This window comes from Caretta caretta, chromosome 11 (assembly GCF_965140235.1).
Source record: "Caretta caretta isolate rCarCar2 chromosome 11, rCarCar1.hap1, whole genome shotgun sequence".
Classification (NCBI taxonomy): Eukaryota; Metazoa; Chordata; order Testudines; family Cheloniidae; genus Caretta; species Caretta caretta.
Genome location: NC_134216.1, coordinates 22762042 through 22781304, shown reverse-complemented (window position 1 = coordinate 22781304; position 19263 = coordinate 22762042).

Here is a 19263-nt window from a genome sequence, read left to right as displayed (position 1 = left end):
TAACCCCCTTATCTATGCTCTCTTGCTACCAGCTACAATCCACCAACAGGCAATACACTTGCTCTTTTGCACATGCCTTCCCCTCCCCTCCTCTCCTCTATGTACAAGGAGTTACCACGGTTCTTGATTCAACAAAGAACTAGAGCATGTTAAGTATATCCATATGTTCTGTTGAAGAAAAAGAGATGTAGGCACATGCTTAAAGTTAAGCATGTACTTAAGTGCTTTGCTGAATAGGAACAGGATAATTCATATGTTTAAGTTTAAGCATGTGCTTAAGTGTTTTGCAGAAATAGAGCCATGTAGCCTAGATCTGATATGCACATGCAAGTCTGACTGTATGCATATTCCATACCTGTCCTTACTTCGTACAGCAAAACTGCAGCAGTTCTGATGTGTAGAGGGCTTTCTATGATCTTTACAGTTATGGTGAATTTCATCCCTTCTGAATACCCAATTGAAAAAATAAAAATTCTATTTCTGTTTTTACTTCAATGTCTTGTCAAAATCTTCAGAAGAAAAAGTTTTATTGGCAAATGGAGAACTGGAAATCTAACCTCTGCACATACCCGTTTAGATGTTTAATTCCTGAATATATGAAAAAAATGATTTTTTCCCCAGAGTAGCTGTAAATAAGATGAACTCTTGCAACCTTGCTCAAACCTGTCAAACTAAAACCAAGAAAATAAATGCTTCAGGGAAAAAAGAGGTGAAGAGACCATCAAGGCAGAGACAAAGAAAACATATCTACTGCTGTAAAACAAGAAATTCCAGGGGGAGAAACCACTGTACAATGACTGCAACCATTTAACAATTGACCTTGAAGAGGCAAAATGACTGCCAGCTGGATACAACACTAACGATAACAATTCCAATACCATGCAGTTTAATATAATTCGAAGATAATGATTATGACTTTTCTTAATTTGCTTCTTACTTTATATAACATTTGCACAGTATTATCTCTTGGTAAAGAAAATAAGGATATGTTTATAGTGCAGCTCGGAGTATATTTCCCAGACTTGCACTAGCTTCACTTGAGCTAGCTCACTAAACCCAGCTGTTTGGATGTCGCGCGATGGGCAGAAGCTCAGGCTAGCCACCCAAGCACAGACCCCAGGGGGATTGCTTGTGTAAGCAGTTACATAGCAGGGAGAAAAAGAGATTCCCAATTTGGCCCTTAGATTGTACAAACTCTTCAGGGCAGGCTCTGTCTCTTATTATGTAAAGACTAGCTCCACAAAGAGTTTTATGTGCCGAACTGATACGTTAAGCCAGGGGTCTCAAACACAATTTACCTTAGGGCCAGGGCCAGTCCTCAAATCCTCCCAGTGGGCCAATAATGTCACTGAAGATGGTGTTCAGAAAAGAAAAAGTTTATAATGTATTTTTTATTTTGAATTTCTTAGGAATAATAAAACTGTCGTACAACTTTATACAATTCTTTGCCTGCCAGAGAGCTTTTAGTGTTTGCCAGACACCTGGTAACGCTTCAGTTCTGCCAGTTTGGTAATATTTGGCCTCAGTGACTGAGCAGTTGAAACCTTCAGGATTGCAGCAAGGTGTGCATCAGATAGTTGTGTTCCGTATTTTGACTTGTTTATATTCATTGTGGAAAAAAGTGATCCTGCCTCGAAGGCTGACTCTGCCTGGCAGCTAATGATGTTGCCTCCATGGCTGACTCTCCCGAGCGACGAGTGATGGTATATCTCTGTCCCTCTCCCTCAGCCAATGGGAGCTGCGCGGGGGTGCGGGGGTGGCGCCTGCAGCAGACATTGCTGGCTGCGTGGCTGCATGCATCTCTTCTCCATGGGCCGCAGTGGGGAGGTTCTCGGGCCACAGATGGCCCACGGGCCGGGACTTTGAGATCCCCGCTTTATGCCAAAATTTAGATCCTCAAACCCCCGCCCCCTTCCCCACCTTCATCTACCACCTAATCCGGTATGAGCCTAAATTCCCTGGGCCCCTATATTTTCACTGGTAAAGTCCTGTCAATTTCTGCTAGCACGCATGCACAAAGCTGCCTAAATCCTGATGCCTGGTACCTAAGACTCAGTGGGATCCTCAAAGTAGACATTCCTCTGATTATCACATCCAGGGGGCCTGATCCAGGAAGCATTCTCATCATATGTCAACACTGCAAAGAAAAGCCGGCAGTGCCAGGTCTCAGAGCTCAGGTCAATTGACTCAGGCTCACAGGGTGAAAAAATAGCAGTGTAGACATTGAGGCTCAGGCTGGAGCCCAGCTCTGAAAGCCATTGTGGGTTCCTAGACTCCAGGCCAAGCAGGAACAACTACACTGCTATTTTTTAGCTCTGAAGCCCAAGTCCCGCATGCCTGAGTCAAATGACCTGGGTTCTTACCCAGGGTGCCATGGATTTTTCTTTGCAGTGCAGACTTACCCTCAGAGGACACTTAATTGTCTAGTAGTTAGTGCACTTGGCTAGCCTTTGGGAGACACAGGTGCAAATCACCACTTTCCTTATGTGATTAATACATTTCTCTGAAAGGTCCAGGTTCCAGTCCCTGCTCTTATTCTTAGGAATATTCTTAGGTGCCTAACTCTCATGCATTGGATAAGGAGCCTGGGCACTAACTCAGAGATGAGGATTCCAATAGGTGACAAGGTACCTAATGTTAAGCATTGCAATGCTGAGCCTAAGTCCCCTTTGTGGATCTAGCCCTAAATGTATGGTGCCTAGCACAATGGTCCACATTCTTAGTCGGGGCCTCTAGGCAACATGTACTATAAATGATAGTGTTGGCAAAGGGCACCTCATAGCCAAACAAAAGCTCTAGGATACCTAAATAGAGAGTGTTACAAGCAGTATACGCAAAAAGAAAAGGAGTACTTGTGGCACCTTAGAGACTAACCAATTTATTTGAGCATGAGCTTCCGTGAGCTACAGCTCACTTCATCAGATGTTTACCGTGGAAACTGCAGCAGACTTTATATACACACAGAGAATATGAAACAATACCTCCTCCCACCCCACTGTCCTGCTGGTAATAGCTTATCTAAAGTGATCAACAGGTGGGCCATTTCCAGCACAAATCCAGGTTTTCTCACCCTCCACCCCCCACACAAATTCACTCTCCTGCTGGTGCTAGCCCATCCAAAGTGACAACTCTTTGCATAATCAAGTCGGGCTATTTCCTGCATAGATCAAGGTTTTCTCACATCCCCCCCACCCCCATACACACACAAACTCACTCTCCTGCTGGTAATAGCTCATCTAAACTGACCACTCTCCAAGTTTAAATCCAAGTTAAACCAGAACATCTGGGGGGGGGGGTAGGAAAAAACAAGAAGAAACAGGCTACCTTGCATAATGACTTAGCCACTCCCAGTCTCTATTTAAGCCTAAATTAATAGTATCCAATTTGCAAATGAATTCCAATTCAGCAGTTTCTCGCTGGAGTCTGGATTTGAAGTTTTTTTGTTTTAAGATAGCGACCTTCATGTCTGTGATTGCGTGACCAGAGAGATTGAAGTGTTCTCCGACTGGTTTATGAATGTTATAATTCTTGACATCTGATTTGTGTCCATTTATTCTTTTACGTAGAGACTGTCCAGTTTGACCAATGTACATGGCAGAGGGGCATTGCTGGCACATGATGGCATATATCACATTGGTGGATGTGCAGGTGAACGAGCCTCTGATAGTGTGGCTGATGTTATTAGGCCCTGTGATGGTGTCCCCTGAATAGATATGTGGGCACAATTGGCAACGGGCTTTGTTGCAAGGATAAGTTCCTGGGTTAGTGGTTCTGTTGTGTGGTATGTGGTTGTTGGTGAGTATTTGCTTCAGGTTGCCGGGCTGTCTGTAGGCAAGGACTGGCCTGTCTCCCAAGACTTGTGAGAGTGTTGGGTCATCCTTTAGGATAGGTTGTAGATCCTTAATAATGCGTTGGAGGGGTTTTAGTTGGGGGCTGAAGGTGACCGCTAGTGGCGTTCTGTTATTTTCTTTGTTAGGCCTGTCCTGTAGTAGGTAACTTCTGGGAACTCTTCTGGCTCTATCAATCTGTTTCTTTACTTCTGCAGGTGGGTATTGTAGTTGTAAGAAAGCTTGACAGAGATCTTGTAGGTGTTTGTCTCTGTCTGAGGGGTTGGAGCAAATGCGGTTGTATTGCAGAGCTTGGCTGTAGACGATGGATCGTGTGGTGTGGTCAGGGTGAAAGCTGGAGGCATGCAGGTAGGAATAGCGGTCAGTAGGTTTCCGGTATAGGGTGGTGTTTATGTGGCCATTGTTTATTAGCACTGTAGTGTCCAGGAAGTGGATCTCTTGTGTGGACTGGACCAGGCTGAGGTTGGTGGTGGGATGGAAATTGTTGAAATCGTGGTGGAATTCCTCAAGGGCTTCTTTTCCATGGGTCCAGATGATGAAGATGTCATCAATATAGCGCAAGTAGAGTAGGGGCTTTAGGGGACGAGAGCTGAGGAAGCGTTGTTCTAAATCAGCCATAAAAATGTTGGCATACTGTGGGGCCATGCGGGTACCCATAGCAGTGCCGCTGATCTGAAGGTATACATTGTCCCCAAATATGAAATAGTTATGGGTAAGGACAAAGTCACAAAGTTCAGCCACCAGGTTAGCCGTGACATTATCGGGGATAGTGTTCCTGACGGCCTGTAGTCCATCTTTGTGTGGAATGTTGGTGTAGAGGGCTTCTACATCCATAGTAGCCAGGATGGTGTTATCAGGAAGATCACCGATGGATTGAAGTTTCCTCAGGAAGTCAGTGGTGTCTCGAAGGTAGCTGGGAGTGCTGGTAGCGTAGGGCCTGAGGAGGGAGTCTACATAGCCAGACAATCCTGCTGTCAGGGTGCCAATGCCTGAGATGATGGGGCGCCCAGGATTTCCAGGTTTATGGATCTTGGGTAGTAGATAGAATATCCCAGGTCGGGGTTCCAGGGGTGTGTCTGTGCGGATTTGATCTTGTGCTTTTTCAGGAAGTTTCTTGAGCAAATGCTGTAGTTGCTTTTGGTAACTCTCAGTGGGATCATAGGGTAATGGCTTGTAGAAACTCGTGTTGGAGAGCTGCCGAGCAGCCTCTTGTTCATATTCCGACCTATTCATGATGACAACAGCACCTCCTTTGTCAGCCTTTTTGATTATGATGTCAGAGTTGTTTCTGAGGCTGTGGATGGCATTGCGTTCCACATGGCTGAGGTTATGGGGCAAGTGATGCTGCTTTTCCACAATTTCAGCCCGTGCACGTCGGCGGAAGCACTCTATGTAGAAGTCCAGTCTGCTGTTTCGACCTTCAGGAGGAGTCCATCTAGAATCCCTCTTTCTGTAGTGTTGGCAGGGAGACCTCTGTGGATTAGTATGTTGTTCAGAGGTATTTTGGAAATATTCCTTGAGACGGAGACGTCGAAAATAGGATTCTAGGTCACCACAGAACTGTATCATGTTCGTGGGGGTGGAGGGGCAGAAGGAGAGGCCCCGAGATAGAACAGCTGCTTCTGCTGGGCTGAGAGTATAGTTGGATAGGTTAACGGGCTGAAATTGTGGAAAAGCAGCATCACTTGCCCCATAACCTCAGCCATGTGGAACGCAATGCCATCCACAGCCTCAGAAACAACTCTGACATCATTTGCAAATTGGATACTATTAATTTAGGCTTAAATAGAGACTGGGAGTGGCTAAGTCATTATGCAAGGTAGCCTGTTTCTTCTTGTTTTTTCCTACCCCCCCCCCCAGATGTTCTGGTTTAACTTGGATTTAAACTTGGAGAGTGGTCAGTTTAGATGAGCTATTACCAGCAGGAGAGTGAGTTTGTGTGTGTATGGGGGTGGGGGGGATGTGAGAAAACCTTGATCTATGCAGGAAATAGCCCGACTTGATTATGCAAAGAGTTGTCACTTTGGATGGGCTAGCACCAGCAGGAGAGTGAATTTGTGTGGGGGGTGGAGGGTGAGAAAACCTGGATTTGTGCTGGAAATGGCCCACCTGTTGATCACTTTAGATAAGCTATTACCAGCAGGACAGTGGGGTGGGAGGAGGTATTGTTTCATATTCTCTGTGTGTATATAAAGTCTGCTGCAGTTTCCACGGTAAACATCTGATGAAGTGAGCTGTAGCTCACGGAAGCTCATGCTCAAATAAATTGGTTAGTCTCTAAGGTGCCACAAGTACTCCTTTTCTTTTTGCGAATACAGACTAACACGGCTGTTCCTCTGAAACAAGCAGTATACTAAGCTCTTAATATTTGTTCCAGTGAAGGCACCGTGTGTTTTGCCATTGATTTCAATGGGATTAGTATTTGTCCCTAAAAGCAAAGACATATCCTAAGCTAAAGACGAAAATAAAGAGTTAAATACAGATTTGGATTTTTTTTTTTTATAAATGACAATCGTTCAAGCTATCAATCATCTAGAGGGGGGAATCAGCAGGCAATCCAATTCAAGGAATGAGGCTGTAATGCATGATGTAGGTCTATCAGTTAAGTTAAATAATGAGTAACCTGGTAGGCAATCAAATCTAGGTCAGGACATTTAGCAGACTGAAAATAATGAGTCTAACAGCAATAGAGCAACAAAACAATCCAGATAATAATGGCAGCACAGAATGACAGTCCTAACGTAATCAGACAGCGTGCACAAACTGTAAATAGACAGAGTAAAGAGAATGAACTTGCATGTGAAAGCAAAACATATTCTCCAATGAAACTATTATAGAAGAATTACGTTTGTTTAAAAGGAAGCACACTGACAATCAGAGCGATAACAAACAATATTTATGTGTTTTTGCTGAATCTACAATATCTGTGAAAAAAACTCTGGATTTTTTTTTTTTTGCATGTAAAGCAAATATGATGAAATTTGATTTTTGTTGACTTTACAAATCAGCCAGAAAGATCAAACTTTTCCCACTGCCTTATCATGATTTTTTATTGCATTACATTGAGCAACAATCATGATTTTAAAAACTGCTTTTTTTAGAGCGAGAGTGGGGAATAAAAAAATATTTTGGTGAAAGAAAGTAAATGTTCAAATTAGGCTCACTCTGGGGGCAGTTCAGTGTCAGTATGTGGTGTGGGGAAGGAAGACTGAAGGAGACATTAAGAACACTGTGGGTGTGCCGAGTCACTGCAGTTGTGGATTTGTCAGCCACATCTTGTACAAATTTCAGCAGTACATGAATGTCCCAGAGCTGCCCTCTGTGCTTTCTAAGCCCTGGTTCTGCAAATAGATCCACTTGAAGAGACCTTTCTGCCCAAGGAGAGCCTGACTGGGGCCCAAGTTTGAGCCTTGGCTTGCAGGGGGAAGGGAATGTGTGGGTACAGAGTAGCAGTGGCCAGCAGGCCTCCTTTTGCCAAGATGTGGCTCCCAAACTCCAGAAGACAGCAGCCATTTTAAGCAAGTTCAGCTACTCCAGATGGGGAATGGGGTTGCTATTTTCTGAGGTGCTTATCTTTGTATTCCACACAGGCACAGCTCCTCCCATTTCTGGCTGGTGCAAGATTTTGCCTTCTGTTCTTTGATCTCAATCTAGCTCACACACTCAGCTGTGCTCACCATCATAAGGCTGGCACCTGCTTCCAAGGAGATGGAGCATCAAAAATAATGAGCCAGATTGTCGGCTGGTGTACATGGGCATAGCATCACTGACTTCAGTGAAGGTGTACTCATTTAATCTAGCTGACAATCCAGCCCAATATACTTAAAAATGTGCTGAAAAGAAATCAAAATCACCTCTTTGTTCTTGGAAATGAAATTGTCTAAATAAATTAGCAAAATGTGGAATAGCAACTAGGCTTTTATTCGTTGATTCTCATCCTATAATCCATCTACCATACGATGCCCTAAGCAATCAGATAATTCTGCTAATTTGCCTCTAATTCTAGTCTGTTTACTTCGTTTCACTTTAGTTTATTTTTTTCAGTTTCCCTAACTAATTTATGACTAATAAATAAATATTCTTCAGTAGTGGCATCTCAACATACTTCAAAGCGAGTGGTGGCATTTTACTGACAATTGCAGATGGGAGGTAGGAGTTGCAGCCCAGCTTTACAAAATTCTCTTTCTATGCTGTTTCTGTTCATTAACTGTGGGTTAGTGTCTAAAGCTCCGGGTGCTGAATACATCAGTGGACCTATCCCTGCAGGCATTTACAAATGAGTAGTACTCGGTGTGGCAGTGGTGCTTCTATCACTTGTCAGTCATTCTTTTGCCCCTGCAAAAGGACCCCTGGGAGTTCTGGTGACATCTTAAGCCAGGATATGCTTTTCACAGCAAACAATAAGGGCCTGATTTACTGATTTAAGGGACTTACATCAGTGTAAACCTTGTTGAGTATGGTGTTCAGACACCATGGTGATGGGAGCCAGACAAGTACCTACATATATAAACGTCAATGGATATATATTGTATAAAACTTGTGAATAAAAAGAGTCAAACCCAACGTTTTATAAATATGCAATAACTTCTGCTCACAGGACAGACAATCATGACTTTACAGAGTTAGGCTAATTAATTTTAAATTCTATTTATTTCTGTTTTCACTGCATTGTCACAAAAGTCAGTAAAAATAACATAACAAACACACAAAGTCCTCAAATAATAATGTAAGACAATAAAGACTCGTAGACATAGTGCTTCATCTCATCCATTCCATTGCAGGTTTGCTGACTACATTATGTTCTCAAATATTTTTCGTCTAGGTCAGTTTTATAGTAATGAGCTTTTTATTCTGTATGTACCCAAAACTCCTAGTGAATGAATGGAGAATTTTGATTATGTAAAGAATAAAGGATCAGTTATGTGCAGTCGGTTTGTAAGGTGCTTTGGGATCCATTTGGGTGACAGGAACTTTTAAAATGGAAGATCATTATCATAAGACTAGTCTTAACATTTAAGAATAGATCAGAGGGAACAAACCTGCATGGAAGTGGGAAGAAAATGATGACCTGATATCTCGTTTCCATCTTTAATTTGTATGATTCTTGTCCACAAGCACTGGAGATAATCACAGCTGTATAGTTTGTCACAACTTAGTAATTGTACTTTCAGCTTGTAAGGAATACAAACATTTAGCTGGCTGGTCTGCTGAAATGATAAGCCTTGAAATGATGATTTTCTACTTTTTAGTTAGATTTTACAGTTTATAGATGATTGAAATAGTAATGCCACATGTAATTCTCTTTCTAGACAAGCTTAGTTAAAATGTTCATTCAAAAGTAATAAGCGCAATATTTTCTCTAATCAGGTCCCCTCGGAATGAAACCATGGAAAAAATGTTCCTGTCAGTTCATTCTGATTACCTGTGTGTCTCGTCAGTCTAAATCCTATCTGACAGCCACACAGTCATAGTGGCCTTTCAATGAGTATGACCACAGAGTCTTTTAAAAATAATTTTATTTCAATTTCTGGCCAGTTCTAGCTTAACCAGCACATATAATTGCCTAATAAGCAGTTCATAAGAAGAACATAATTTCAAAGTGAAATGTTGAACCCATCCATTTTTTGACTGTAACAGAAATTAGAGATGTCTTTTAAGTTCTGTACTGCAAGTTGCTCTGCAGCTGAAGAATCAGCCACCTGGAAACTTGTTCGAATGCCAATTAAACTTTCATATTGACTCACCATTTAAAAACAATCATACTATTGTGAATATAAAATAACTAGTGAGCTTAAAATGTAAAGTATGTGAGCAGACTGAGAACTATATGTGGGCCAAAAGATTTGAAAATTGTCTTTGGACAGGGAAAATCTTATGTGTCCTTAGATATTAAAGGGTCTTGCCAGTGAGAATTAGATCTGTGTGAATAGTTCATAGATTCAGAGAGATTAAGGTCAGAAGGGAACATTGGGTCATCTATTCTGACCTCCTATGTAATAAAGGCCATAGAGTTTCATGAGTTACTCCTATACTGAGCCCAATAACTTGTGTCTGACCAAAGCCAATCTTCTAGAAAGGCACCCAGTCTTGTTTTGAAGACTTCTAAAAATAAGGAGTTGGCCACAACCTTTCTTCCCTCTCCCCTAACCCCTCCCCCGGATAAAGATGTTAAATTGTCCAGGTTTGGGGGATTCATTATAAATTAAAATTTAGTCCAGGTTCATCAAAAGTTGCACTAAGGTTCACAAAACTTTGGAACAATCATTAGCCTGCTTTTAAATGAACCATGGTGTAGCATGGAAATCATGTAAAATATGTGGTTGAGGCCTGAAAACAGGTGAAACTTCACAGTATTGATAAATTGGATAGTGAATTGATTAACCACACTTTGGTTCATTATGAAATATACTCAAGAAACCAAATAACCAATGGTAGTCAGGTTTGTTGCTACAACCCAATAACACAGGAAAAAGGTTCTAGACAATACCAGTCTCCTGAAAGCTGTCTCATGCAATGATCTTACATTCCTGTTATGCAGAAGATGTGCTACCATATTTACACCCCTAAAGCTATCATTTTATATCCTACTTACAGTAAAATGAACTGTGTATGTCATCTGAAACTCTGTTGAAGCAATCAGCTTTCCACCTTGTTTTTCTGGTACCATGGTATACCCCTTATCTCTTTGTTCTGAACACATGTATTTCAGGCACCAACAGCGGTGAAAGTAAAGCTGAAGACTTACCGGTACGGCGGCCGGCTCCGGCCCCCAGAAGGGGTGGGGCCTCAGGCGGAAGGGGTGGGGCTGGGGAGGGTCAGCGTCCCCCAGCCAGTCCTTCCACACTGCCTGGCCTGTGCCGCCAGGGGCTCCAGCAGCGATTTAAAGGGCCCGGGGCTCCGGCCGCTGCTGTGGTAGCAGCAGCAGCAGCCAGAGCCCTGGGTCCTTTTAAATTGCTGGCCTGAGGCAGCTGCTCATTTTGTCAGTGGCCGGGGGTGGGGGGAGGGGCGGGGAGGACCAACCACATTAAAGCGCTGCCATGGCAGCACTTTAAGCAGGGTCCTTTGCCGTGGCAGCGCTTTAACGTCACTGCCCCTTTTGCTCCCTCCCGTCGCTGGCTCTGTGGCAGCACTTTAAAGTCAGCTGGATACAGGCCGGGTACTGGTGGCCACTTTTTACCGGTACACCGTACTGGCCCGTACCAGCTTATTTTCACCCCTGGGTACCAATGGGTGTGAAGGCACCTCCCATTGCAAGGGCGAAGAATAATCATAGGTTTTGTCCTCTTCCTTTGGGACATTCCAGTACAGGCCTGTGAGAATAACTCCCTTTCTGTTGCTATGGTAAAGCACTCATCTGTCCAGATCTTGACAGCTTCCCTATTTGCTCAAGCCAAAACTTACTGCAAGGAGTTAGCGAATACTTAACATCAGTGAGCAGAGTTATATAAAAATCATAGGCCAATTTAGGCTATGTGACTTCTATAATATTTATGCTTAATGATATTTGTGTTTCATGTGTTATTAATATTTCATGTGTTATTAATATTTCATGTGTTATGAATATGGGTCCATATGCTAGCTAGCATATATTGGTCAACAGCAGCTTCAAGTGATTTTTTTTTTGCTTTGAAATATGAAATATTCAATTTATTCAGGTACAAGACTCAAACCGAAACAGAGGAGTGTGAATCCATGAAGAAGTTTGCCCAATCCCCTGGAGCAAAACTGCCACCCAACTCTACCCTTGTGGCTTTTAGAATTTCAAAATTTAAAAAATATTGTCAATTCCCTTCTCTTTTTCCTCACCAGATGTAATCTCCAGCAACCTCATAAACCGTAGTGTATATTTGTTGGAGGACATGCTGTTCTAGGGCCTGGGGAGCCTCTGCCTCAGAGTTTAGTTACAGAGCAAGTTCAGGAAATGGTCTCCACCCCTTTTAACCAGTTGTAGAATTGATACATCCTGCCCATAGAAAAACTAAGACTGGAAAAGGTAGTGGCTTATAGCAGGCAGCCTCTTACAGGAGGATTGAATGGCTACCTCCCCATTCCTGAATATAAGGTACAGTGGTTGCCAAGCTTCTAGACTATACCAAGTGAAAGGTGGGGACCTCAGTGCTGTGTAAGTGGAAGCAGTCAGCTATCTGGCTGAGAGGACTGCATTCCTATATAGTCTGCAGATTTTCCCACTGCACTCTCGTTCACAGAATTTATTAAGACTTTAAGTTCAATTCAGATGGGTTTGAGACTCAAAGACCCAGATCCTCAAGCACCTTAATCTCATTGATTTCAAAGGGAGCTAGGTGCATAACTACCTCAAAGGATCTGGACTGAAATAAATATTTTGAAAACACTTAGCAGGAACTGCTGCAGAAATAAGAACTGCAGCATTCTTCTGCACCGAAAATGTCCATCTAGAGAGGGAAGTTAAGTTTGCAGCACACAGGTTGACTCTTAAGGCTGAAATATGCCCTCCGTTTAACCTGTGCAACCTATTGAAATATATAAGATTACATAGATGGAAAGGCTGTATGAGGCAGTTAATTTTCACATTCATAAGTGGAACTGGGCGATTATGGTGAAGTCTCTCATAAATAATGGTTCTACACTTTTTGATTAATTAATTTCAACCGTGTTCGTCCCTCTTTCCACAAATTGTCTAGCTTACATATTTACTGGCAGGGATGTTTGCCAAAAAAGAGAATTTTAAGTAAATATTGCAGAAAGGGAATTGAAATTTTGTAATGTTGAGTGTTTGCACCTGAAATTTCATTTTAAAAGTTATCCCTATCCAATTAAGAAACAGAAATTGTACCATGTCACCTCAATGGGAGATAGGCTCCTAGGCACTTTTGAAAATACCAGTAGGGCTCAAATTCACATAGATATTTAGGTATCTCTCCCTCAGTATTGCAACACCTAACCCCTAAGCAACCAGCCACACAAAAGAATCCTCAGCCCTGAGTCAGGCACCCAGGTTCCCCATACAATGCATGGGGAGTGTTAGGCTTCTGAGGAAGGGATCCTCAGAAGCTAGTAAGCTGAGCAGGGAGATGTCTAATCTAGCCAGGAGTGAAATACAGAGGTGCATCTGCCTCTAATCATGATTCTTGGCCTGAACCCACTCTTGGTGTTAGGTGCCTAAGTCAGGTCAGCCCTTTCTTACACAAAACCAGGCTTTCTTTTGAGTCAGTGTTATGCTGCCCCTCCACTTCTTGGCAGCCTTCATCCTCTTGTGCAGTCTGAAAGGAATTAGATTTTAGGCATGCTTAGAGCACACACATGAGATTTGGTGCACTGGTGAGATAGGCATTCCCCTACCTAGTTTGAGAATCCTGCTTCGGCGCTGCCATCATTTTGGCTTAAGCTAGAGCAGCTCATTAGCAGTGTCACGATGTCAGGACTTCGGTGGCTTTGTGTACGCTAACTGTGGCAAGTTAGGCACTTACATGGTTAGGTGGCTGCTGAGTGGTGGTTTTGAGAATGTCAGTGGTGCATAAATGTTGGACATAGGTGTCGAAAGAGGCAGTTAGCTGCCTAAGTGTCTTTGTGAATCTGTGCCTACGTGACACCTTGCATCTTTGGGTGCCAAAATACCTTTACACATGTAACTGGTTAAAAGATAGGAAACAAAGGGTAGGAACAAATGGTTTTCAGAATGGAGAGACGTAAATAGTGGTGTCCCCCAGGGGTCTGTACTGGGCCCAGTCCTATTAAATATATTCATAAATGATCTGGAAAAAGGGGTAAACAGTGAGGTGGCAAAATTTGCAGATGATACAAAACTACTCAAGATAGTTAAGTCCCAAGCAGACTGTGAAGAGCTACAAAAGGATCTCTCAAAACTGGGTGACTGGGCAACAAAATGGCAAATGAAATTCAATGTTGATAAATGCAAAGTAATGCACATAATCCCAAATATAAAAGATGGTGTGCAAATTGGTTGTTACCACTCAAGAAAGAGATCTTGGAGTCATTGTGGATAGTTCTCTGAAAACATCCACTCAATCTGCAGCAGCAGTCAAAAAAGTGAACAGAATGTTGGGAATCATTAAGAAAGGGATAGACAATAATCATATTGCTGCTATATAAATGCATAGTACACCCACATCTTGAATACTGTGTGCAGATGTTTAAAAAGGCAGCAGGTTTAAAAATACAAAAAATTAAAATTAAAAAAGGCAGCAGTTTTAAAAAAATCAAAAGGAAGTATTTTTTCACACAATGCACGGTCAACCTGTGGAACTCCTTGCCAGAGGATGTTGGGAAGGCCAAGATTATAACAGGGTTCAGTAAAGAACTAAAGTTCATGGAGGATATGTCCATCAATGGCTATTCGCGAGGATGGACAAGGATAATGTCCCTAGCCTGTTTGCCAGAAGCTAGGAATGGGAGACAGGGGATGGATCACTTGATGATTACCTGTTCTGTTCATTCCCTCTGGGACACCTGGCATTGGCCACTGTCGGCAGACAGGATACTGGGCTAGATGGACCTTTGGTCTGACCCAGGATGGCCATTCTTATGTGGCCCAAAGAAATTAACAGAAATTGAATAGGGCTGACCTTCTTTGTTATATTATTACTGTACAGTATTAAGAATGTCTCATGAAGAACAACCTTGTATCAGAGCAGTTTGGAGGTATTATTACAGAAAAGTAGTGACAACAGTGAACAATAAAAGCAATCCATTCACTTTCTTCCCTCAATAGGTAAAGTGTTTAGAAAAAAAACAGATCTGTGGTAGATATTAGAACTAGGGAAACTGTGGTTTATTTTTCTCCTTCTTGTAATGGGAGTGGTGCTGAATACTGCTCAGAATATATTTCATCCAAACCCTAATAGTCACATTTGTGTGATTAATTTATTTGGCAAACACCTAACACAATCAGGGATAGTTAACAGACCAGGCAAGCCACCCACACAGGGGCTTTATTTAAAATCCTGGAGACTGGCTTATCTCTGGAGTGTAGTAAAAATTAGAACTGGTTGAACATTTTCTAAAGGAACATTTTTTCATTAGAAAATGTCTATTTATCAGAATGGAAACATTTTGCAGAAATGTGTGGATTTTATTGACATTTCATTTAAAATATTAAAAAGAAACATTGCAGTAAGGTCAAATGGAACAGAATATTTCAAGTTTTCACCTCAAGATGACTTCTCCATTTAGAAATTTATATTTTATTTTTTATCAATCCATTAGAGGACCAATTAGCAATTACTACAGATGGCCAAAAAAATGGAAATTCTGAGTGTTTGAGATTTTATTTTTTCCACATCAGAACAAAACATTAAACATCAGAATGTCCTGCAAAAGGAATATTCTAATCTGGAAGTGTACTGCTGCCTCTTGTCTTGTCAGGGGTCTTCCTAACCCCCAGCATGGCTTCTCACTGGTTCTTCCTCCCCTGTCACACTGATAATGTGTAGATCATCTCAAGCTGGGAGATGGGGGATAAACAGAAGCTGATACAGAGCAGGGACGGAAAAAGATGCGGTGGCGGGGGGAGCTTACACTGAAATGGGAGTGTGTGTGATGGGGGAAATGACATGGAATCAGAAAGGGGCAGAGAAAACTTACAAGGGGCTGGGAAGGAAAAAGGAAAACCAATTACTGCAGTATCTTTCTGCAAGTCAATTCACAAGTTTGGTCACTAGATGGTGGTAATTTCCAGTTGATAAATGTAGATGAAACTGGCACATTCTTGTGAAACATTTTTATTTTGTCGGAACAGGATTTGCCAACAAAAAAAATCCTGTTCCATCAGATAATTTTCAACCAGCTTTACCAATTACCAATTAGAATACCATTTACAAATGAGCAAAGTAAGTACCAATTACCAAAGGAATTAATACAATACTAAATTATCAATTAGAATACTTATCAATACCAATTACCAATTATTTTATATTATAATTTTAAAATAATTATTAGTCCCTACTTTTAAAACAATATAAAACAAAGATATTAAAATAAAAAGGTGAAATTGAAATGATTTTTTTAATTTTATGTAAATGAAAATGTTTGATTCACCCAAAATATTTTTTCCCCAGAAATTTCATTTTGTGGAAAATTTTGATTCTTCCTCACCCCAAATGTCAGAATTTACCATGGAACAGAAGAATTTCCTTGTTTAAACCAGGTCTAGTAAAACAATTACAAGATGTCCTTATTTGGATGTTATTGCTGATTTCAAAGGACATGTTGCATGCATCTGTAAGGATGGCAGAATAAGGTCCTTATTTAGCTAGTTAGGTTATGTGTTAAATCATTATGAAACAATTTATTCCTTTCTTTTCTGTTCTTCCAGTTAGTGGTAACAATACTATTCGAATAGTGAAGATAAAGGAAGAGATCCTTTGACCCACTCTGATTGTTTTACATAAGAACATAAGAACGGCTATACTGGGTCAGATCAAAGGTCCATCTAGCCCAGTATCCTGTCTTCCGACAGTGGCCAATGCCAGGTGCTCCAGAGGGAATGACATCAAGTGATCCATCCCCCGTTGCCCATTCCCAGCTTCTGGCAAACAGAGGCTAGGGACACCATCCCTGCCCATCCTGGCTAATAGCCATTGATGGACCTATCCTCCATGAATGTATCTACTTCTATATTGAACCCTGTTATAGTCTTGGCCTTCCCAACATCCTCTGGCAAGAAGTTCCACAGATGCATTGTGTGAAAAAATACTTCCTTTTGATTGTTTTAAACCTGCTGCCTATTAATTTCATTTGGTGACCCCTAGTTCTTGTGTTATGAGAAGGAGTAAATCCAGTGCCCCCATTAAAAAGTAGGAGGGCTCTTATACAAAGGCTGACATCAATTAAAAGAGAAAACACTACTGAAAAAGAAAAATGAAATTTTGCTCTCATTTACACTGGATAGTGGATAGAGTTACTCTGGCTTTAGTCCTGGATAAAGGAGAAGAGAATTTGGCCCAAGGTATTTTCAATGTTTTTGTTTGAATTTACCAAACTCCAAATTTAAAATAAAACCTTAATTCAAACATGAGGAAATTTAAGAAAGGATCAAAGCAATCCTCCATTTGCTGTTAGAGTCTGTCTTTAAATATGCATTTGATATAGCTTTATAACTTTTATTTCTTGACCTCAGAAAATATGTGTGGTTATAGGGTGGTCCATTCAGTTCTTGAACAAAATTGAAGAATGTCTTAATTTCTTGTTAGTTACGGCATTAATCAATGGCTAATTGCAAATATTTAGCCTGTGGAAAATATAGGAATGGAATTAGATTGTGACTACAAGTCAAATAAACTTTGCTTTTGTTATTGATTTAAACATTTTTGAGACAGATGTTCAATATGGTTTGCTTAGCACATTATTTTGTAATGCTTGGTCAATGTGCTGAATAACAATTGGACTGAGTCTTTACACAAATTTCTGTATCACATATAATTTATCTTGTAATCATCAATATTCTTAATAATAGTAGACAACATTTGTATTGCTCTTCCAAAACCTCTGCACATAGTTTCCTGCAAAGCCCCTACTTATGTTGTTCAGCTGCTGGTATCTAAGAATGTTTAATAATTGTTTAATGCCAGCAATATGCACTTTGTTACCATCTTTAAACATTTTAACATTTTCAGTGACTAGAAGTCCAATCCTCCTTAATTTATGCAGACAAAATTCTAAAGGGCCTGAGAAGGCCAGATCCTCCTTTGATGTTAATCAGTGTAGCGCAACACAAACTGAGCATGTGTGCCTCTGAGCGACTAAAACTAGAATCTTTTGAGTTGCTCAAGGAAAGAGAATAAGAAAAAAGTTAGAGATTAAGGGCTTAGTCCTGCTCTCATTGAAGTCAATGTAATTTCTTTGTCACAGACTTTAATGTTGATGACTTCTGGACATAACAATGTGAATGCTTTCAGAGTGTTTTCATTGACTTACTGGAAGCTGGATTGGGCCACCTATAGATGCACAACTTAGATAGATGTTTATCTATCCCTACTCTACCGTAGACTTCCTATGTGACCGTGGGCAACTCAATTAGCCTCTCTGGTCCTCAGTTTCCCTATAAACAAATGAGGATAATAGCACTTCTCAACCTTATATGGGTATTGTGAGGATAGATACATGAAAGATTGTGAAGTGATCAGATATTACGATAATGGGGTACATATAAATACTAAAGATATAGTGACAGACTTATCTACACTACATGCCTGGAATCATTTGAACCTATGCAATGCCAGTTTTATCATGGATGCAGTAAGAGTAGAAGGTTACAGCACAGGAATAATGGACTTAGTATTCTACCAAGAATTACAGATATGAAAAAGACATTTTATTGGTGACAATTCTTATAGATTTCATCTTGAATCTTGCTCTCTTTGTTGGTTTTCATTAAAGTGTCAGCTCTTGGAATCATGGAATTACATAAACACCTCTGTTTTCTTTAAAAAATAGCCTTCATGGTAGCAAGAGAAAAGATAAAAAATGTGTATCCTAAAGGCTCACGCACAAACAAAAAGAACTGAACATTTGTTTTTTTTCAATCTAATGATTTTGAGGCTTGACACATGATTTTGTGAATGCTTAGGGTTGGAGATACAGAAATGCTTTGATCAAACGTTTCAGTGTAATACTTTTGAATCATAACTAGAGGTAGTAACAAAAATTACATAAAATATTTTAATTTTGTTGAAATTTTTTCACTTTTTATTTTTGATTAAGTGAAAACTGAAAAAAAGTTTTCAAAAACTAAAAAGTTTTTGGGTGTTGGTTCCTGCCCTTCTCTTTTTTCTTATGCTCCCCTTTTTGTCCACAGAAAAAGATAAGAAAGGGAGAAAAGGCAGCAGGAGTACCTAAAATGAAAATTTTCATCAAAATCACAGAATATGTTGACCACAACAAACCATTTTCTGCAAAAAAAAAAAAATAAAAAAACCCTCAAAAAGAAACAAACAAATCATTTTTTTGAAAAGCCATTTATTATAGAGAAAAAAAGATTAATGAAAAAAAGTTTGACCAGTTCTAAAAATATCACAATATTGAGTTTTTTGCAGCAATGTAAATATCAAGCCTTGGGAACTGATTAGAAAACACCATTCCTTACTAGTCAGTTATTCCACACCTTGTACAATTTCTATTTTTTCTTAATGTACTTCAGCCCCTCTTTATTTGTTCCATTTGGATTTCAGATACAAAACTAATCTCATTTTATTGTGACATTTTACTCACTTTATTTATGTGGTTTGAAAACTATTTAAACTACTTGCTTGTTTGGAAATATTTTTGAAACATTCCCAAATGGCTATAAAATAAAAATGTCAGATATTTATTTAGAGGGTAATTGTACTTTTTATATTACTCTCAATACTGAATTGATGCTTCTTCTTCAGTTCCCCACCAAGACCCACTTTACAGTGGCTGCTATTAGCCAACTAAC